This window comes from Vicugna pacos, chromosome 2, assembly GCF_048564905.1.
Source record: "Vicugna pacos chromosome 2, VicPac4, whole genome shotgun sequence".
Lineage (NCBI taxonomy): Eukaryota > Metazoa > Chordata > Mammalia > Artiodactyla > Camelidae > Vicugna > Vicugna pacos.
In genome coordinates, this window is record NC_132988.1 from 60,477,847 (window position 1) to 60,501,252 (window position 23,406).

Consider the following 23,406-nt stretch of genomic DNA (forward strand, 5'->3'; position numbering starts at 1 on the left):
GTAATATGTAGCCATTAAATAAAGAATTAATTTAAGCTCCATCAGTTGACTTTCAAGGTATTGCAAAAGGTATGTCAAGAAAGAAATGTAAGTTGAAGAAAAATGTGTCACACTTGAATCTTTTTAACAAAAATGATGATGAATAGTCTCTTATAAACCTATATTAAGTAGACACATAGAAAAACTTGCTAGTATGTATATTCCATTATTAACTTGGTTTACACAGAGGGGAAGAGGTTAAGTAAGAGAGATGAGAGGGTAAGACAGGCATTCTAAAGACAGCATTTTGAATCAGCCTGTACTGTGTAAAATTTCGTATGTGTGCATAAATGACCTTAAATTAAACTTATAAATAATTGTAAAGAATTTTTAAAATGAGGAAGAACTTTAAAGAAGAGACCTCAAGACTAGGTAGTGAGTAGTTCAAAAAATATAGCCTATTATTTTTACTTGTACTTTATTAATCAAGCTTATTTCAGTGTGGTAAAGGGGTTTCATTTAATGATGTTAAAAAAAATCTAACAAAATCACTCTATTGCTTAACTTTGTGTATAATGCATATACCGTGTGAATTTCTTCAAAGATGATCAGAAAAAGATGATCAAAGAAAAATAAGCAGTGAAATGGCTAAGTAGCTGTCATTTGTAGATTGCATAGCTGATGTCACATTTGTTTATACTTCAGTAACTATTATCTTCCTGTCTACTTCAGAAGTTTCATTTCACATGTGACAGACTGCCAAATTGAGGGTGTATTTCTATTTTCTTTATGAATATTCATTATTTTAGGGTTATTTAAAATGTATTATTGTCAGAAAACTTGGAAGATTATTATATAGTACATTTATTGGTATTTATTTTGTGTATGAAAATAAATGTTTCACCTTAGGACAGAGCTAAAAAGGACACCTAAAAAAATCTTTTCTTTAAGAATTTATATTTTAGAGCAATTTTAGATTCACAGCAAAATTGAGGGGACTGTACAGAGATTTCCCATATACCCCCCTATTCCACACATATGTAGCCTCACCCCTTACCAGCGTCCCCAACCAGAGGGTACATTTGTTTCAAGTGATGAATTGTACATGGGCACATCATGAACACCTAAAGTTCATAGTTTATGTTATGGTTCACTCTTGGTATTGTACATTCTGTGGATTTGGACAAATGTATAATGACAAGTATCTATCATTACAGCACCATACCGAGTATTTTCACTGCTTTAAAATCCTTTATGTTCCACCCATTCATCCCTCTCATGCCCCTAACCCCTGGCAACCACTGATTTTTTTTCTACTCTGTCCATAGTTTTGCGTCTTCTAGAATGTTATATATTCTGGAATGAATACAGTATGTAGACTTTTCATATTGACTTCTTTCACTTATAATATTCCTTTAAGATTCCTCCTTGTCTCTTCATGGCTTGATAACACTTCTTGTTTGTTTGTTTTTGTACTGAATAATATTTCATAGTCTGAATATAGCATAGTTTATTTTTCCATTAACCTGCTGAAGATATCTTGGTTCCTTCCAAGTTTTGAGCAATTATAAACAAAGCTGCTATAAACAGCCATATACAGTTCTTTGGGTGGACATAAATTTTCAGCTAATTTGAAGAAATTACTAAGGAGTGTGATTGCAGGATCATATGGTAAGAATATGATTTGTTTTGTAAGAAACCTCCAAACTGTCTTCCAAAATGACTGTACTATTTTGCATTCTCACCAACAATGAAGGAGAGTTTCTATTGCTTCACATCTTTATCAGCATTTAATGTTGTCAGTGGTCCATATTTTGGCCATTTTATCAATGCGTTTTAATTTGCAGTGTCATTTTAATTTTAATTTCCCTCATACGATGTGGAGCATTTTTTTCATATGATTATTTGCCACTTGTAAATCTCTGGTAAAGAATCCGGTGAGGTCTTTGGCCCATTGCTTTTTTCAGTTGGGTTGATTGGTTTTTATTATTGCATTTTAAGAGTTTGTATATTAAGGATAATAATCCTTTAGCCAAAGAACACTTTTTTACATTGTTTATTGTTCTTTTTCTTACAACTTACTACTTTGTCAAGAACTCAGCTGACACAGACATACAATAAGAATCATTATGACTAAGATAAAGTGAAGGACATCTACCTGAAAGGACAGTAAGGGTGCTAGCATGTTATGGGAGGAATGAAGAGTATAAAAACTGAGAGCATTCAGCCTTCATTCTCTTGTAATTTAGAACCAGTTGAAATAACATTTTAATTATGTTAATATGAAGCAAAAGTATACCACATTAAAAGCAAAATCAGGTTACACAGAATTTTTAGTACAGCCTTTGTATTGTTAGGATATTTACAGTTGCTAGGAGAAATTCTGAAGAGTGTGGTTTTTTAACGTCTAGAAATTGATATTTTCAAAGTCCAAGTCAGAAACATATTGCGATTAAAATATAGTAGGATAAAAATGACCCCAAATTGGAGTCTGCAATGTAGAATTTATAAGGAAAATATCCTTAATTTTTTAAAGTGGTCATTAATCATTCCAACTGTATAATGCTCTGAAAATTTTGTATTTATAATGAAGACAACAGGGATTTCATATAGATTATGAAATAGTGAAAAGGCCACCAGAACTAGGAAAACTGTTTTGTCCTTCTTTTTTATTTAATACAAATGAACCATCTGGCTTTGGGGAAATCAGTTAATATTTATTCTGCTTCTATGTCCTATGACCATATAACCCAGTTTACTTTGAATACTCCTAGTTTGTGTCTGTGTCCTAGTGAAATGTTAATCAGGTACTGAAGCGGGAGGAAAGTGGGCAGGGCACAACCACCCAAGGAATAATACAGCAATTGAGGACAAGACAAACTAGTCAGAACCAGGATGGTGGAAGATTTGACTTCCAGTAGACCTTGAGCCTCATGGCACAACCACGGGCGCCATGACAGTTCCTAGGATGACCATAAAAGGTCAAAAGTGGGCGGAGGGCATTTCCTTGAAATCCTTTCCCCTTCCCCAAAGTAACTGGAATAATTGTCCTACTCATTAGCGTATGAAATTACCAAGCCCATAAAGCCTAACAACTCGGCACCTTGTGATTGCGCTCCCTCTTGCCTTCTAATGTGGCCCACCTTCTGCTTACGGAGTGTGTATCTCCTTCTGAGTGAGACAGACTGACCTCTGTCTATGGAGTGTGTATCTTTCTAAATAAACTTACTTTCACTTTAGCATGCCTTGTTCTTGAATTCTTTCCTGCATGAGGCCACAACCTATTCTCCCCCAACAGTACCTTTCACTGTTAAAAGTGTGTTGCTTTGGATAATGTATTATACTTGTAACCTTGCTTATGTACATAGACACACACACTTTTCTGCATGGTATTTAAGCCTCCTGGAAGTCTATCCATGGAACCATAGGGACAGGGTTCTTACTTTTAGTGGTCTTATGGGAATAAAAGTGTTGCAAGAATATCAAATGGTCACATGTGTAAAATGCTGTGAAGTTAAGTAAAATAAGGACTTAAGGTATGTATTAGATTTAGTTATGTGCTGACCATTTTTCTATTTAGCAAGGAAAAATTTCTGTGAAGACTGTTGATAAGTCAATGATGAAGAAGGCCATTTAGATAACTAGTGTAAATTACTCTTAAAGATATTTTGCTTTGAAGGGAAGAAAAGCAATACAGTGGTATCTGAAAGACATGTGTATACTGGGAGAGATAATTTTAATTATATATGAGAGACTATAACAGAGTTTTTCAATCCTGTTCATTAAAATAATCTGGAGAATATTTTTTAAAAAGATGTCCAGGACTTACTAATGGCCAATTAACCAGAGTCTCTTGGTATTAGTTAAAGCACTCTGCATGACTATATTGCAGAGTTGCATTATGAGAACCACTGACAAAAACTTATTTGAATTCTAATGGGTAGAAATGAATGGATTGAAAATGACTCTGAGGGATGGAAAAGAAAATCTATAGCAAAAGAGTCCTAAAAATTCCAAAGAACATGGAACCAAAGCTCAGATGGACCTTAAGAAAGAGAAGACATTTTTTCCCACACTATAGCATCAGAGCAAGAGGAGAATGTTTATAGTGCATATTGTTCTGTTTATTGGAGAGAGACAGTTGACAGAGTCTGCATCAGATAGAAACTTCTATTTTTATCAGTGCAGCAGAGAGAAAGTAATATTCTTAGTGCAGAAAGATATAAGGAGGTCAGAGGTTTAGGGAGAGCTAACTTACTGGAGAAACACTGTGATGTCTCTGGGAAATTTTGAAGTCCCTTGTGAGGCTGAAAACCACAAATTATTATAAAATTCTCAGATACGTAATCTTTCTCCAGAAATGTCCAGCTGCCTGATTGTAGTCACGGGTAAAGCTTCTGATTGGGTTCACCATGGATGTCGATTTGCCACAAAGTTGTAATGGGAAAGCAATGGTGCAGAGATCTGGACATTTTCAAGATTGTGACTGAAATGAGGATTTTTTTTTTATTTGGAATAAAAGCTTGATATGGAGGAAATAAAAGGAAGATGGCATTGATTTTACATCACATACTGTTGATCTGCATGATCCCTAAGAAGAGGATGTTGAAGAGGACAGGGATTGTGGCCAGAGACTGGCATGTTTAACAGTTTAGGAGATGAAATAGCTTTAGGTCATGGGGAGAATATAAGATCAGGTGGCAGAAAAGTACTGGAGGATAAGGTTATCAGTGATACAGAGGTAGAAAGACTGGCTAGTACTCTGGAAAACTGTTTTCATGGACATTGAAATGTTAAAATAATGACAGGGGTTAGGTTGGAAAGAGTAGATTGGGAAGTCTTCATTGATCGATGACTAATAATTCCTGACTAATTGATTAGTGATAAAGACAGAGAAATTTGGGGACTGCTGCAATGAGGAGGAGGAGTTGTAGAATCGGATATGATTAACTCACAGGAGCAGCAGGATCTATAAAGCCGGGAGAGCAACTACCTAGAAAAGGCATTGGAGAGCTGTGAAGATGCCGCCTCTGCCTTCTGACCTTGAGGTATATGGGGCAGGAGAGAGACAGCTGTGAAAGAACATCATAGCTTGTCCCATTTCAGTTACAGTGTGGGTGGTGGGAATAGTGCGATGGCATGAGCTAGTGAACACTACAGTGAGCTAAGGGAGTTGAGATGATGTTGGGAGGAGATAAATTCTAAGAATCTCATTTCTGAGGGTCTTTAGCTTTTGGATTTCTGCTGATTTCTTAGAGGTGATTTCAGCACCTTCTGCTTTGGGGAAGGAAGGTGGGTTTTGCCAAACAACCTCTAAAGCCTCTTCTCCAGTGCTCTGAGGCTTGAAGTGTTCTTGACTTCACATGAGAATATCAGTGCTTTAAAGGTGCCTCAGGTAATTGTATAATACAGTGATGATATGGGAAGTAATATAACTAAAACCCCAAATAGAAAAGATTTAGGAGTGTCTAATAGGATATAGGCTACTTTCCTGAGAGACAGAGTTCTAGCCGCGTGGCAACAGTATCCCATTAACTATTTTAAGCTGCTTCAGCTAACTGTTCTGTCGTTTGTCTGAACTGACTATACAAATGATGGAAATGAATATCATTAGGAAACTTCTTCAAAGTCACAAAAAACTTCCCAAGGCTTCTAATATATATGAAACACTTACATAGGGAAAGACGTTTCTGTAATGAGTCAAGTAATGAATACAGTCGTTTACTAGATATATTTACCTTTATGACCAAATACGGTCTTTTCTCTGAAACCTAAAACACAAGTGTTAGAACAGATTAACCCCACCTACTTGAATTGGCATTTTGAACAGCGTTTCCTTGAGATCTAGTGATAGTTTCTTATGAAGGAGTCACCACCAACACACTTTAAACTTTTCAGTGTGACTTTTTAAATATAAATATGTATTTCCATCTGTCACAAAGTAAAAACTAGATCAGCAATTTGAACTAGGACAACTTAATGTAAATCATTATTAACTAGTAAAAAAGGGTAACTACTAAAAGGACTCTAGGAATACCGAGAAAGCCAATGCATAGGGCACTATCTTTAGGGCTGAGTGAGTGAGTGAGTGAGACAGGAAGGGGGCAGGGCACAGCCATTCAAGGAATGCTACAGCAATTAACATCAAAATGGTGGAAGATTCAACCCCCAGTAGGCCTTGAGGCTCAAGATGATGGGAGATTTAACTTCTAGCAGATCTTGAGCTTCATTGTACGCCCATTGTAATATATTAACATGGTGAATAACATGCCCCCAGGCACCATGGCAGTCCCAAGGCCAGCCACAAAAGGTTAAAGAGTATGAAATGGCCAACTTCCTGGGACTCCCAGCCCCTTCCCCAGGATACTTAGACTGGTCCTTCCGCTTACTAGCTTATAAAGCCACTAAGCCCATAAAAACTGGCAACATGGTGCCTCACGCCCGCCTCTCTCTCCATTCGGAGATGGCCTGCACTCTGTCTATGGAGTGTGTACCTACTTTTAATCTGAGCACCCACCTCCACACCTTGTGGCCTTTCAATGTATCTCTCTGAATAAATCTACTTTTACTCAACTGTGGCTCGCTCTTGAATTCTTTCCTGCGCGAAGCCAAGGACCCACGCATGGCCGGGCACGTCCCAGTGGCTCAACCGAAGCCTGGGACACGGCCCTCCTCATGCCCCACATCTGTTTTCCTGCATCACGAGCAAGGAAGAAACTAAAACCTTAGGGAAACATCCTCTGGCCCCACCTCCATCAAACCAGAGATTCTGAACTTGCAGGAGAATGTGTGGCTGCCACAGAAACACTGTCTATCAGAGGCAGAGAAACCTGGCGGAAGGAATAGGAGAGGACCGAAGGGGTCAAGGATCAGGAGAGTGTGGGCAGGCTAAAGATGCCACAGCCTCACAAGGACCATCCTCCATCCTCTATGAAAAGGCCTAACAGTGCTGTCGTTAGCAGAAGAGAAATGTTGACAGAATTCAGCCTCAGAATCATCATCGCAAAAAGCATCTCAAAAAAGCATGCACTTAGAAATGAGAAGAACTATATTAATGACTGTGAACAAAAAACACTGCAAACCATATCAGTAAACAGAAAATGCTGAAACCATCAAGTCATCAGCGGCTGCCGCCACCCCCCAGTGAAGTCAAGCCTGCAGCCCAGCCTCTGCAGCCACTCACAATGGTGCACCCTGAGGGGACTCAGAATAAGAAAGGACAGGATACTGGCCCTAGATAGCGAGGTGCTTGTCAAAGGAGTGGATTCAATGAGCCCAAATGTTTGCTTCCTCCCGTACAGAGAAAAACACTAACTTCTTTAACTTGAGATGCCTGGTTTTCTGTAGGTAACAAGTAATCTTTTATTGTTCCAACTACCTGGTCTTTGTTGTAAAGCTCTTAGGTATCCTAGCCCCTCCCCTAACTCTTCAGAGCAGTCCCTCAGAGCCATCTGAGGGGCTGTCATCCCAGCTCGAGTCCTCCTGCCAAACGAAACATAACTCTCAGCTTTTAGGCTCTGCATTTATTTCAGCGACATGACTGTCACAGCTTCTATATGGAAAAATCAGAGAATAGTCTCTAATTCTGAAGTCACAAAAGCAGAGAAACAAAAGTAACTACGATGTATATACAAATATCTGTCTGATTTTAGGCTCAGACATAGTCATCCCAAAGATGATTTTTGGAGTAATTAAATTTAGCATTGTAAGCAATGTCTTTACACTGAAATACCAATTCAAACTTAGACATGATTGAAGAATCTATTATAAGCCTTAATATACTAAGATTGCTATTATAAAATACAAAGAGAAAAATTTAGTAAGTGGTGAGTTTTACTTTGTAAGCATTTGAAACATTATGTGTCAGTTATGTAGGTTGATATAAACAGAGCTGGAGCAGCCCTGTGCCCAAATACTCCATAGGGTGGCCACCATCACATATCATTCACATGCAGTCTCTAATGTTTTGGGTTAACTGTCTTCTTCCCCAGCATTTCTTTGGAAATGTAAATATTCCCAGGAGGATTATCCTGTTTAACTGTTGTCAGCTACCTCTAGCGTCAAAAACTAATGCAGCTTTTCAACAGTCATTACTATTCGTAGAGGCAAAAAGTACTCCCCTGATTTTCAGAGAAATCGTCAATGCTATTCTTACCAAAAGCCAAATGCGGCACTTAGCAATTAGCCTAAAATCATAAATATGAATGAATCTAAATTTTCTCAGACTTTGATATCCAAGTGGATTTGAGGCTATCTTGCTCAATTGCTCATCTTTTCCATTTCAGAGAGGAGCAAGTGAGTGTAACTCAGATCAGTTTTAGTTACTGTGGGAATGCAGTAAGTCTCACGTCATCAGACTACCCAGTACAATTCAACTTCCTCTATTACTGGTGAGGCAGAATGAAGACAATGCACACAAAAAAAGTGGAAGGGCTTAAAAAGATGCACAGAGAATCATGACAGTTAAAGTGGAATCATGTGACAGACACCTCAGAATTTTAACTAGGACATGCCCCAGTTCTATCTCTATAATTGTCTCGACATCATTCCAACTTATTGTTTAAAAAATATTCAACCAATCAACTGATTTTTGTGGCTGTTGTTCCTTTTATTGGTCTCTCTCTATAATAGCATACAACTGACCTGCTATTATATTTCTCATTGAATTGACTTTTAGGCTAACCAAATCATTGCATCTTTTGTTATGCATCAAGCATACCTGGAATCCTGCCGGTGAAAGATAAATAGCATTGTTAATCAGCATCCATAAACCATGCTGAACAAATGGCAATGCAGAAATCCCATCAAGAACATTTAGTTGCCTTTACTCAATAGGTCTCATGAAGAATGGCAAAAGATTTCCAAACATTTATTGGACTGTGGGGAGAAATGAGATCACTATGTGCAGTGTGGTCATAGGGCACATTTCAAAGAGAATCTTACACTGGAAATCATTTGACATGAACATGAGTTTCTGGAAGGCAGCTAGTACAGGCCACCCACTGACAATTCAGTCTCAAGAATAATACTGGATGCTACAGCTACATTTGAGGATATTTTTCCATTTCACGATGACCTCTAACTGCTGAGAGTTGCCTCCCTAACCCCCAGGGATTAAGTGCTATTGCTGTACTATGTGACACTGTCATTTTAGTCACAATTAATCAGAAGAGATAACTGCTACCTCATGCTGGGCCGATCATATTCTGTCCCTGAGAACTCTGGGTTGGGATTCAGGGACACTGTTGAGTCTCTGTGTGCGAGCTGGAATTATAAATTGTAAACTCAGGAACTGTGGGGTGTCCATCCTCAACTATGAGAGTGGGAAATGATGTAGTCTGTAGTCTTGAAAACTGAGGCAAATATTAGAGAGAAGCAGAGCCAACGGTACGGGAAGAAATTCATTTTGGTTTTTTATTTCCTGATTTGTATCCCTTGGAAGTAACCATTGCTTTTTTTTCTATCATTTCACTAATTCCTCCTTTTATTTTATTTATTTACTTATTGCTTAGGGTAGGTCTAGTTATTAACTTAAGAATCTTTTTTAAAATTATAGTTCTTTTTTAATGCGTACCACAATTCCTTTCATCAGACTTTCAAAATACAAATGCCTTACAGAGCGTGGGTGCTCAAATTAAACCATACAGGGAAGTAATGGAATTAATAACTAATGACACTTTGTGCCTTATGTTAAATTGTCAACTAAACATTGTGCCCAATTTTTTTTTTAACTAAAATAAACCCTTTGTAACACAGGTAACACTTTTTCCTTTAATATTGACTGTTTTATATGTGCTAACACAGGCTTCAGGAGAGTATTTTGTCAAATAATTTCTTCATGTGTTTTATTATAATTTTTTAATCAAAGAAAATGATTGGTGTATTATTTTTCCTAAATTTTAGCTGTTTGACAGCATTTCTTGGGAGGTTTTGTGACATAGATTATTGTAGCAAATGTAAGGAAAAGCAAGGATAAAACATCTCTCTTGTATTTAGGTTCTTATGTGCAAGTAATCAAGCAAAGAGAAGGAGTTATTAATAGGATATATAAAAATAGAATACCAGTAAAAGCAATATAAATTATTATTATCTAGATTAATAATTGTAATAGTTAAGATGTTCTTTGAAGTCCTGGTACTAGGATAACCGACATTTAACAAGTCCGTAGTCTGTGCCACGAACTCTGCTACAACTTTTTTGATTTTCTCATTAAGCTTCATAGAAACTGTGATAACAGTTATTATCATTTTATAGATGAGAAAATGAAAACTTCCTGACATTAATAATAATTTTTACAAGTCTGTTTCAATTGAGTATTTTAATTTTATGTTTTGAGAAGATGGATTTTAGTGTATGAGACCCATACTTCACATACAAAACATACTTATTATTTTTCTTCTGAGACTTTTCTCCTACCATTTCCATCTGCCTTGAAGCAGACCTTCTCTATATCCTTAAGTATTTAATAAAGAGCATGAAAAAATCATTAAGTCTTCCTACTAAAATATTAAATCCAAAATATTTGCTCTAGTACCAGCCAGCTAAACATTATTGTCAGGGGAACAGAAGTACCACATCTTTTACTCTTCTTTCTTCAATTTTTCATCATTTTTTTTTCTTTCTGATGTTAATTTTCTCCTCAGGGTATGACATCTTCTGACATTTGAAAATGAATGGCAGTTTCCTCCAAGTTTAGAGTGACTAGGTTGTTAAGATTATAAATGTGTATTCTCAGACACTTGAACGTTGATCACAAATTGGATTTTTGAAGTGTTAGCAATGTTCTCTTTGAGGGATTAATCTCTCCTTCAATAGAGTTGGGGAGGAGGAGGAGGAGTAACCTAAATGTAATATTCACCCAACTTTATCACACTCAGCTTTTAAAACTCAAGACCCCAACTTATCTCTGGAGCAATTTTTCGTCTCTTTATCTCATATTTCTGCCCTGCCAGCCAGACCACACATCACATTTTTATTGCATCTTCAGAATTTTGTCTATGTATCCAAAATATGTTTTCATCCCTATTTTCACGTCATTCCATCTTATTTCAAGGATTTCAAGGCAAGTGCATCAGTAAAAACAATTTACTTTACTTATTTTCTCCTTGTAAAATCTAGGGGAAAATAAATGGATCAGAGAGATGTAAGTTTGAAAACATCTTAATCAGAAGGGGATGTCCTTTCCCTCTTCAAGGAAAACTTCCCTTTTACCATGGGGGCACCTCTATGTTGGAAATTCTCATCCTAGGGAGGAGGTCTAAAAGCACATTTTATTGTCTTTACTCCTAGAGAGTAAGTGAAACATCTAGGAAACTGTTTTGAAAATCCAGGAACTATACTCCTTTCTCTGATCTAAGGGAAGTGCTCGTGGTGTGTAGAAACTCGGCAGTGATACTGAAACTTGCAAGTAATTAACATGGTACTCCAGGGTCTCTTCCCACTGACATCTGAGAGTCCAGTTCACATAGAGCATCCCATGACAACTACTTTTTTTCTTTTATTTTAAGGACATTCACAAACTGACTCAATATCCAATCATATTGCTGCACAAAGTCTAACTCAAGTTCTCAGAAACATGGAGCCTAAGTATTACAGACTACATGGACATAGAAATCACAAAGGGCCCAAATTTTATAAGAATAATTTTTCAATTATTGGAAAATATTGTATTAACTGTTACTTGATTAAATAAGTCTAAAGTGTCAAAGATTCTTTTTAAGAAAAAAGAGACAAAGAAAATGCATGCATGTGCAGCAGAGAAACAGACTTGCCACAAATTATTTTGAGGAACTATTTCCCTTGTTATAAAGCAAAATTTTACCACCATATAAATAACACAACTTATTGACAGAAACAAATAAAAGCTTAATATTCTTTGATCATATTTTAAAAGAGTAAATTAAATATGTAATATTTGAGACAAGTGCCTTTTTCAAATATTTCCCAAACTGAACTGTTTGAACAAGCTAAAAATCTATTTTAAAATCACTGTTTAAATAATAATAGTGAACTCTGTGATTAGACTGATTGGTTAAGGTTTAGATATGCAGATTATTCCTCTTAATACAGTCCAACACATTGAAAAAGTTTAAAATGTTTGATTCAAGCTTATGTTTGGTTTGGCATGCAATGTGTATACCCACAACTGTGTGCTTTGTCTGTTATTAAAAAAAAAAAAACCTAAGAGAGAAGGGGATCACATTTGCTAATTTGAGAAATATTGGGAGGGATTAATGCAAAATTCTAGATTTGAGAAAAACAGTAAGAAGATACACAGTCGATCTTCAGAAAGTGTAACTTTCTCTATTTCAAAATTATCCTTATTTATAAGTTTCTAAAAACATAATATGCTTATGCATTATTCATGCACTTGTACGCACACATACACATTCACAAACTCATGTTATGAAATAATTATGGAAGAGAATTAGGGAGAGACTTAACCCTTGTGACACAAAGCACCAACTCCTATTTCTACAAACTTATTCTGTCTCTGACAGATCAATTTCTGAATGCTTGACATTTAGCCCAGACAGCTGGCTCAAACCTTCTGTTAAATTAAAATATGAATGACGAGTTTTAATTTTAACTTTGCACTGCCCTTTATGTAGAAGCAGACTTTGTTCAGATCTAAAAATCTTATTCTCCTAAAAAAAAAGTTTCTATTTCAATGTTGAATTTAATAACTGAAGGAAGCTAATTGTTTCTAAAGTTGGAAAAGCAGACCCTCAAAAGAGATAATCGTGTTTACAAGGCCATCAGTTACTATCATGGTCAGGGGCAATTGCTAAGAACTCTTGACAAAAGAGATGAAATAACAAGATTGGGGGATGACATTTTAGCTTCTTCCTTTAGAGAATTTTAACTTCATATATTTCATACATGTTGACATGAAAATGGCTATGCTAATTATGATTGATGATAGAAATATATTCCAATATTTATACTTTATAATACTTTGCAGGATACACTGTTCTCTTTGAAAGATTGTATAGGAAAGGCATGGAGGATTTTTTTCACCTTTATAAAGAGGATAAAATGATATATAGAGTGGTTTGTACAAGGACACATTGTTGTAAATATGATAAACGAAGCCCAATTCCAAGTCCCCGTGTAGTATCGGGCATTGCCTTCTAAAACCGTGGTTTACATTTGAACCTCTCGGAGAGTTTCTTTAAACCAATTTCTGAATGCCACCCCTACAGACTGACTCAGTACCTCTGAGATGGGGCCAAGGGGGGCTTTTCCAACAAGCTCCCAGCTGATACTAAACCCAGCGGCTCCATGGACCACACTCTGAGCAGCCGGTTCTGACAGATCTTGGTTTTAAATTTGGCTTAGCAAATTATAATTCTTATTTTTTAAGTCATTAAAACTTTTTAAACCATGTTCTCTTTGCCCTTACGCTGAGAAAAATCACATCTAGTTTTGTTGTGAGAACTAAATGAAAAATAAATTTAAAACATCTATTCTGTCCTATGTGCTCATACTGCTAATTCCATTCCGCTCTCTGTGGGGCCGTCCTGCGGAGCTTTACTGATTCTTCCAGTTCCTTTCTCTTTGAGATTGCCACTCTATTCCATTCTGATGGAGTTGAGCAACCTTTAATGCTTCATTCTGACATCTTCCTGAGAAGGTATTGAGCAGAAAATTCAGCAGTTGAGAGAATTATTTATTATTAGAAGTATTGTTGTTGTTTTTTTTACACCAGCTCTCTCCTAAGTTTGCGATACATTTATCATTTTAATGTTTCTTTCAGAGTTTTATCATAAAAATGACTCATTAATTCAGACTATTCTGAAAAACTGAATGCGAGAATTTGAGAAAAGGCAAAGCTGGAGTTGAGCGTTTCATCTGTGGGACCAAATCTTCTAGTGAACATATTGACATAGGAGTACAAAATTAGCTGAACTGACAGAGTGAACTAATCTAAAACATTCCAATGTAGAGTTGTTTTAATTCAAAACAAATTTTATTTTATACTATTTTTCTGCATTGCAACTATGAGCTTAGATTTTCAAATAAACACTAAAAACGTTAATAAAATACATTTCCATCTATTCAGTTACAAAAAGTCACAAAAGTAGTTTTATATGTTTCAAATAATTATGTTTTTAAATATGTATTTTGTATTTATTGTTATTTTAAAATTGATTATATTTAGATGTTTATAAAGAAAATGTGTGGCAATGCAGGACCATATTACATAAATTAATGCATATTAAATACTTCAAAAAAGTAAAATTGAAGTTCTTACATGTCATTTTTTTTTTAATTTGGGAAAACTAGAAGATATCTTTAAAAAATATTTCTTTAAATGATAATTGTTGTAATTTCCATACTAAAAGGAAAAGAAACTTAACAGTACAATGAAAATATTTTGTATTCCATGTGATTTAAACCCAAATAGTACTTTCTAAATTTTTCCCAGGCATCGAACATGTAACCAGATCATTTCAACTAGTACTTAATATGGTTTGCATTTTGTTGATGACATACTGATCTATGTTAGTGATGTATGAGAGTGCTGGAAAGTGGGAAGTCACTGAATTGCTCTTCAATGCCGCTGCTGAAGGAATGAATACCTTCCTGGATTAACCTTCCTCTTTCTGCTTTGTCCTTATCTTGCATAAGATTTGGGGCTTTGCTTTACCAATGTCTCAAACTTGTAATTCATAATTGTATTTCCTATGTCAGGGTGTCTCATATCTGGCCTGGATGATGCTGAAACTTCTGGCCTCTAGAGAGTCCTTTAAATTTGTCCTCATTTTAGTTACACTGAGTGCAACTAAATGTATTCAGGACCAGGAACACCTTTTTGTTACACCCCCACCAAAGAAGAGCAGGTAGTGGATATCCTGAACTTAATTCTGAGAATGTTTCTTAGACAGCAGGACAAATAGAAAGTCTGTAGACCTAATGGCATTAAGAATTTCTTCGTTAAACATTTCTTATTAAAATAAAACCAGTGCCCAAAAATTCTCTGAAAGGACATCAGTTAAATAAATTATTAAAAGAGATTATTGTGTTAGGCAAATGGAATTTTTTAAAAACCTACAAAAACAAATTAAAAAATGTTTTTCATATATATCATACAGTCCTTTTTTGGACCTGGGAGATCTAGATAGCACCACTGCAAAATTACGATTCTGGAGCCTGGGAATCAGAACAACTAAAGGATGGAGTTGCTATCAACTGAGATGGTTGAGCGGAGTGGCTTTAGGAGGAAATGAGGGATTCAGGTCTGGACATACCGAGTCTGAAATTTTTTTAGACATCCAAATGGAGATGCCAGTGTGTCATGGCAAATTAGATATCTGAGTCCACAGCTCAGCAGACAATCTGGAATCAACACATAAATTCAGGATTTATGGCCATTTGAATGTTATTTTAAACTATGAAACTGAATAATACCACTCAAAAAATGAATTTAGGTATAGAGAAAACAACATAATCAAGGAATGTGCCCTAAAGCTGCCAACATTAAAGTAGAAGAGAAAAGGAGATTTTGAGAGAGGAAACTGAGTGTATTAAGTCGTGAAATAGACAAGGGAGGAGCTGTTGAATTGTGACCAATGAGATGGACTTGGGGGGCCAAAAAGACCAGAATATCATAATACCTTTCAAAAAACCTTGCCATTATCTTGTTCAGCTTATATTATGATTTAAAAAAATTTTTTTAAATGTTAGGTTTTGTTCTCAAAATTAGCGGGTGATTCTGGAACCATTTCTTCCATTACTGAGAAGGAAATTCAGCTCTTTGAAGTGTGGAAGTCTGTAATGCAATGATTACTAGATAGTATTTTCACTTGAGCTGAGACACTTGATCTTAACTTTCTCTCCCCAGTGAATCCGGACTTTGGCTCCATTCTCTGAGCTGATTACTGAGGCCCAAAGAACGGCTCTAATGAATTATAGTGGCAACTCCCTGGTGATTATTGATTTCATCCGGCTCACTGAACAGAAATAAGTACTTTCTAATTTGTTGTGGCATTGAATAGATGTGTTTATTTATTAAAGGATGTTGTAATGGCAGCATGCCACTTTGTCGGAAGAAAGAGCAACTTTCCTTTTCTGGGGCAGACAGAGTATCAAGCAAAGACTGGCAAAATTAGAGTATGCTCCAAGAACCCAACAAATGGCCATCTATGTAGTTTTGAAATATGACAGAAGCAAGAAAAGAAACTAGAATTAAACTCAAATACCTCTGAGTTTCTTCGCAACTCTGTCACACACTGGCTTTGACTTTTGGCAAGTTACCCAACATCTTATTATCAGGTTTTTTCATCACAGAGTTTGGATGATGACAGAAACTTCAAGGATTATTTTATGAATACAATGAAAATAAATGATTGACTCTCTACAGTTTAAAATGGTCCAGAAATATAAAATATTATTATCGTTATTAGTGACTAGATTTCCTGTGCCCTAAATCCAGCTAAAATTAAGGCTAGAAAAATTGTTGTTACTCTCAGAACTTCTACATTACTTAAGCATTTGTGCTTTCTTGAGTTTTAAATTTAATGCATTATTGAAGGTCACCACAATAGCATTAGGCTCAACGCATTTGTAGGAAAATAACCCAAAGAATAAAAATTATGTACGTCTTCCACTTATAAAGACCTTGTTGAGGGATTTCTGCATTTGAATTAAAGGCAAAATTTTCTTCCAGAAGATACAAACATTGTTATCAGAAAGAAGTATAGTGTTGATGAAAGGATATTTTGAATAAGTTTTTTTTCATATCATGATGGATTCTTTAAAAAGTTAATCTCATTATAACAATAACAGAGGTATATAATGAAAGCATGAATAATATATGCCTTCTTTATCCCCACCCAACATTTCCAATTTCTTTCTCTTAAGACAATTGATGTTATGTAATTAGAAATTATAGTATCCTCTCAAATATTGTAAATATTGCCTTTAAAACATATGTATACATGCATTCTTTTAATGAAAATTAGTTTGGTTCAGAATTATATATTCTTAAGGATCAACCACCATTTATGAAAAGAAGGTCATGACATTTAAATAAAATATAAATATTCTGAGTATAGGTCTTCTAGTATAGTCTGCCAAAATTGCAGAGAAAATTGAAATGTGTTTTCTGTCTACCTGTCAATCCATAGAGAGTGAGACAAAAACATTTGTAGCATGTTTCCAAATATGCAGCTGTTTGGTACCATATGAGTAAACAATTGGATGATGGGCAGAAGTATATAAATGAACAAATAACCTATGTGAAAGTAATATTGAATGAATTAAACTTTGACTTTCCTTCAGAATTTCCCAGATCCTCCTATAAACCAAGAATAGATTTCTCCCTGATGACTCCATTTTTACTTCATGTATCTTGTGTGTGTGTGTGTGTATGTGTGTGTGTATACATTTCCTAAAATAACAGTATAACACTAGATAAAATCTGCTGTTTACAAATCATCAATAATTTTTTAGAATCCTTTTAGAATATATTTTTCAATTGTGGTAAAATGTACATAACATAAAATTTACCATCTTAAGCAATTTCAGCGTACAGTTCCATAGTGTTAAGTACATTCACATTGTTGTGCAACCAATCTCCAGAACACTTTTCTTCTTGCAAACAAACTGTACTGATTAAACAACTGCTCTCCATTCCCCACAACCCCCAGACCCTGGTAACCACCCTTCTAATTTCTGTTTCTATGAATCTGACTACTCTAGGTACCTCATATGAGTGAAATCATACAGTATTTGTCTTATTTGTGACTTGCTTATTCTATAGCACAATTTCCTCAAGTTTCACCCATATTGTAGTGTGTGTCAGAATTTCCTTCCTTTTTAAGGCTGAATACTCTTCCATTGTATGTATATGCCACATTTCGTTTATTCAATCATCTGTTGATGAACTCCTGCGTTTCATCCAACCTTTAGCTATTGTGAATAATGTTGCTATGTATTGCTAAATACCTAATTAAGTCCCTGTTTTCAGTTCTTTCGTATATATACCAGAAATGAAAAATTTAGATCATACAGAAATTCTATGTTTAATTTTCTGAGGTACCACCACATTGTTTTCCATAGTGGCTGCACTTTACATTTCTACCAACAGTGTACAAGTGTTCCAGTTTCTCCTAAAAGTTGTTCTTTTCTGTTCTTTCAATAGTCGCCGTCCTCTTGGGTATTAGGTGGTATTTCATTGTGGTTTCCACTCGCACGTCCCTAGGGACCAGTGAACTAGAACATCTTTTCATGTGCTTGTTGGCCATTTGTATATCTTCTTTGGAGAAATATTTATTCAAGATCTTTGCCCATTTTTATTTGGGTTGTTTGTGTTTTTCTTGTTGTGAGATAAAGGAGTTCTTTATTTATTCTAGATATTAACCTTTATGAAAGATATAATTTGCAAATAGTTTCTCCCTTTCTGTAGGCCACTTTTTTTGCTCTGTTGTATTCTTTGATGCACAGAAGTTTTCATGCAGTCCAATTTATCTATATTTACTTTTCTTACCACTGTCATATTTTTTGGTGTCACAGCCGAGAAATCACTGCCAAATTCAGTGTCATGAAGCTTTTCCCTCAAGATTTTCTAAGAGTTTCATAGTTTTAGGTCTAATATTTAAGTCTTTAATCCATTTTGAGGTAATCTTTATATATGCTAAGGTAAGGATCCCCCAAATTCATTCTTTTGTATGTGGATATCCAGTTTTCCCAGCACATTTGTTGAAGAGACAGTTTTTTCCATGGAAATGTTGTGGCATCCCTGTCAAAATTATTTGACCACACATGTGCATGTGTATATCTGGGCTCTCTATTCTTTTCTGTTGGTCTATGTGTCTGTCTTTATGCTAGTAGCATTTTGTTTGATTACTGTAGCTTTATATATACTAAGCTTTGAAATCGGGAAGTATGAGACTTCCAATTTTTTTTTTCAAGATTGTTTTTGCTATTACTAGTCCCTTGAGATTCCATGGATTTTAGGATGCAATTTTCTACTTCTGGAAAAAAAAAAAAACACTCCTGGGATTTTTATGAGGATTTCATTAAATCTTCAGGTTGCTTTGAGGAGTGTTGACGTCTTAACAACATTAAGCCTTCCAGTCTATGAGCACAGGATGTCTTTCCATTTATTTGTGTCATCTTTAATTTCTTTCAGCAACATTTTGTAGTTTCCATTATGCAAGTCTTTTACCTCTTTGGTTAAGTTTAATCTTAAGTATTTTATCCTTTTTTGATGTAGGACCAGCTGGATCCAGTGGTACCAAGTCCATTCAAAAATCATCCAGGTTGATAAAAGGGTCTGGTTAGAGATTCTATGGGGCCATTATGTTCATCTGGGGTCTTGAAATTGTGATCTACATAGTCTTATGGTATCATGTTCATGCTGTAGTTGTCCATGTGGATAAAAGAGTAGGTCTGGTCTGGGGAATCCCAGGTGCCCCTATGTTCATCTGGGCACCAGAGTGCTGCCTTGGCAGGTCTAGCATGAATCCCCTTGGAGTGCCCATTTTCTACCTGATGTGCCTCTGGAAATGCAATTTCTTCAATGTGCTCTTGTCAGGGACTTACAATTTCAAAATAGTTCAGAACCACAATAATCTTTTGAAGCAGTCTACCTGATAAATGCAATGTTTCTGACTAGGATAAGTATGGGGTTTAAAAAAAACTCACAATTTTGAACATTGCTAATTTTATGGACAGTGGAGCTTCCAACTTGAACATTGGAATCAGACAAGTCCTCATTGCCAGTACCTGTAAAGGTGATGATCATGGATTATGTTATGTTACATAGAACGATTTATCTGAAAAAAGGAGAAATTATCCAGATGGGCTTTAATTAATCACATAAGCCCTTAATTAGAGAACTTTCTCTGGATAATGGAAGAAGACCAAGGCAGAAGAGGAAACAGATGTAGCAGAAGTGGCTGTCAGAGATGTGAAGCGTGAGAAGGGCTCAATACCCTGTTGCTGCTTTGAACTTGCAGGGGACACATGAGAGGGAATACACAGGCCTCTAGGAGCAGAAAGCAGCCCATGACTGATAGCAACAAGGAAACAGGAACTTCAGATCTACAACTGTGAGGAACTAGATTCTACCAATATCCTGAATAAGCTTAGAAGAGTGTTCCCAGAGCGTACAAGTTAGAGCTTAGCCCGATTATCGCCTTGATTTCATCCTTGTGATATCCTAAGAAAAACCCAGCCAGCCAAGCTAGACTTTTGACCTAAAGAACCATGAGGTAACACATCTGTGATGCTTTAGGACACCATATTTGTGATAATTTGTTAAGCCACAGAAAAACAAAAACAAAAACAAACAAACAAAAAACTAATAAAGGGCTTAAAACACCAGAAATTGACACATTGTAAACTGACTATACTTCAATTAAAAAAATAATCAAGCAACTGAAAAAAAAATACAGCCAGCATTTGGTGCATTGAAGGTGTTCAGTAAATATTAGCTCTCTGCCTGCTTTACACAAACTCTTAACATTATTGTTGGGCACACAGACTGATTTCAGTTACATTTGTCTAAAAGAATAAAATTCTTACAATGCAAGGCATAACTGAATGTCCCCTTCTTCCATAAGATTTCTCTGATCTTGGGCAAGAAAAGGTGTGTCTTCCTCTTTTTGAACTACGAAAATGGTTTTATTTATATTGTTTTACCACACTAACTGCATTTTGATGTTAATTATAACTATGCATAGATATCTTCAAAACTAGGTTACACATCCCTTGAGAATGTAGTCTGGACGTTACTCATTTTCACTTCCGATCTTACTGTTTGTCCCATTAATTTGTGCACATTGGCAACTCTTCACATATTTATTAAATAAATACGTATTTACTGCTTCACTACCTGATATATTCTATAATCAAATATACTCAATAGACAAAGATATTTTATTGCTAAAGATATAAGTGGAACAATTAGCTGATAATACCTGTGGAATAAATATCTGCTAATAAATACTGAGAAACACTGTTAAGTGGAATAATTAGCTGATTGTGCCTAGTTCTGTTTTGAGCCCACCATTTCATTTGTAGCTGTCCTATTATCTGATTTATTTCCTGTCTTGCAGGTGAACTGATTTCTTAGCTGCCTCAAGGTTATAGGTGTCCCATGAATGTTAAACAACAGAAAAAGGTTTGTGAAAGTATTTGAAACATTACGATTAAAGCTTTAATGTGAAGAATTCCCCACCATTTGAAGAGAGCCAAAAGTCATCAATAATCATTACAGTATCTAACAAGGGCAATATAATTTAAAAACATTTGTCAAACTCTCTTTAAAAAACACTTACCTTAATGGCTAAGAGTTGAAAAAGGTTGGAATCTAAATATTTACCAGTTCTTTATCTTGTCATTCCTCCTTAGTAATTCTTAGAGAGGTCAGTGACTTTCATGTAAGAGTATCAAAAGTCTACACTTTTCTTTGCTATCTTTCAAATCTGAAAATAAATATAAAGAGAGAAAGTAATGTTACTTCTACTATTTATATAAATTTATGCTTTAAGTAGGTTTCTAGGCTAAATATAATAATGAGAAGAAATAGCAAAATTAGAATATTAAATAAATTATGAGAATTCCTATTTAACACAGGAATGAAATTGTGCATTTAGAAAGGTCAAAATTAAGGCTTCAAAGGGAACTGACTATACATTTCAATTAAACAAACAAGAAATCCACAGTCATATTTTTCATTTTGTTATAAAAATAAGCTGTTCATGGCTATAAAAGATGTTTTAAAGTTACTTCAGATATTGCTTTCGGAAAATCCATTAATGTGGATAAAAATACTTCCCCCTCCGGAGTTGTACCTTTTCATGTTCTTAAAAGTTTTACTTTCTTAGAAGGCTAAAATTTCATCCATTATAAACCAATTGATTTATTCTGTGTGACAATAAAAATCTGGTTTTGTGTCATCTGGAATTATTTCTGCTGTGATAATTCTTCCAAATATAGCACCTCTTAAAATAAAAAGTAAAGATACATATTTATAAGTATCCATATATAATTATTATCATTATCATCTTTAAGTACAATAATATAATGGAAAGATGAAGACAGTTAAAACCTACAGTCCTATAACCTAAGTATTCTTAGAGATTTTAACACCTGAGAATGGGCTTGAGTTGAAAAGTTAAGAAGTAAAAAATCTGTGCTAAGGCAAAGGATATAACTAATGATTAAACAAAACACATAAAGACTGACGGTAAGATTGAACTGCAAGACTGATAAAAGAATAATTATTTTTATTTGAGTGTCTATAAACTAGTTCTATTAAAGTAAACTACCATTTAGAGAGACTAGGGGGCATTAATATTACTGCATGTTTAAGAGGAAATGAGAGAAAACCAAAGAAAGTTTGGTAAAAGCCTCAGAGGAGGCATTGTATTTAGATGAAATAGGTTTGTATAAAATAGGTGCTTGCTGAAAGAAATCTTTTCGAAAAGTAATGAGGCAAAATAATAATGATAAAAAAAGTAATGAAACAAAACACTTACCTAGTTTGCCTTTTTAGAATTTCCAAACTTCAGCAAATGAGACAATATTCACAGGTCATACCTTATAATTAATACCATGATTACCAATATTATCTGAATCAGTATATGCACAGAACTTTCAAGTTTACAAAAGGTATGTGTATTGATACATGTACATACATTGTACATATATACATAGCTTCTCATGGCATTGATGATTATTATCCTGATTCTACTGCTGAAGAAATTTAGGCTCAGAGAGTTTAAATGGTTTGGCTCACAGTATATAAGAAAAAAAAGGGCTATAGACAAGTCAGCAATCCTCATAAGAGTTCTGATAGTTTTAATTCATAATCCACACTACCTTGCCACCAAAGAATACACGCTCACTTATTTAACATCTGAATTATAAGCGACAATATTGAGGACCTGTAAGTTAGACAACATTGTGGTCGTTAAAAAAAACAATAAGATAGGGAATCATTTCCTTGATTCTTAAAGGAAAGCCAATCCAAGGATACATTATGAATGTTTATATTACTAGATAGAAGAAGTTGGATATTATCTGTGATGGACAGACCTTAAGACTTCTCACCCTGTAGTATGGACATGTGGTGTAATTGATTGTGGGGAAAATCTGTGGCTTCCACGCAATAGAATAAGCAATAGAATATAGGAAAGGTGATGGGATGTTATCCGCAGGACTACATTCTGTTATATAAATAATTTTTTTCAATATATATATATTTTAATTGAAGTATAGTCAGTTTACAATGTTGTGTCAGTTTCTGTTGTATAGCACAATGCTTCAGTCATATATGAATATACATATATTCATTTTCATATTCTTTTTCACCATAGGTTACTACAAGATATTGATTGTAGTTCCTTGTGCTATACAGTATGAACTTACTGTTTATCTATTTTATATATGTTAGTATATGCAAATCTCAAA

The 23,406-nt window shown here is 35.1% G+C and overlaps 1 long non-coding RNA gene across 1 annotated transcript in view; it reads left to right on the forward strand.

Moving 5' to 3' along the window:
* Positions 1–23,406, forward strand: part of LOC140686458 (uncharacterized) — a 126,320-nt gene that overhangs the window by 102,862 nt on the left and 52 nt on the right. The window contains exon 2 of the long non-coding RNA XR_012060297.1: positions 21,048–21,112. This is a non-coding gene — a long non-coding RNA (uncharacterized lncRNA). The remainder of the gene's footprint in view (positions 1–21,047; positions 21,113–23,406) is intronic.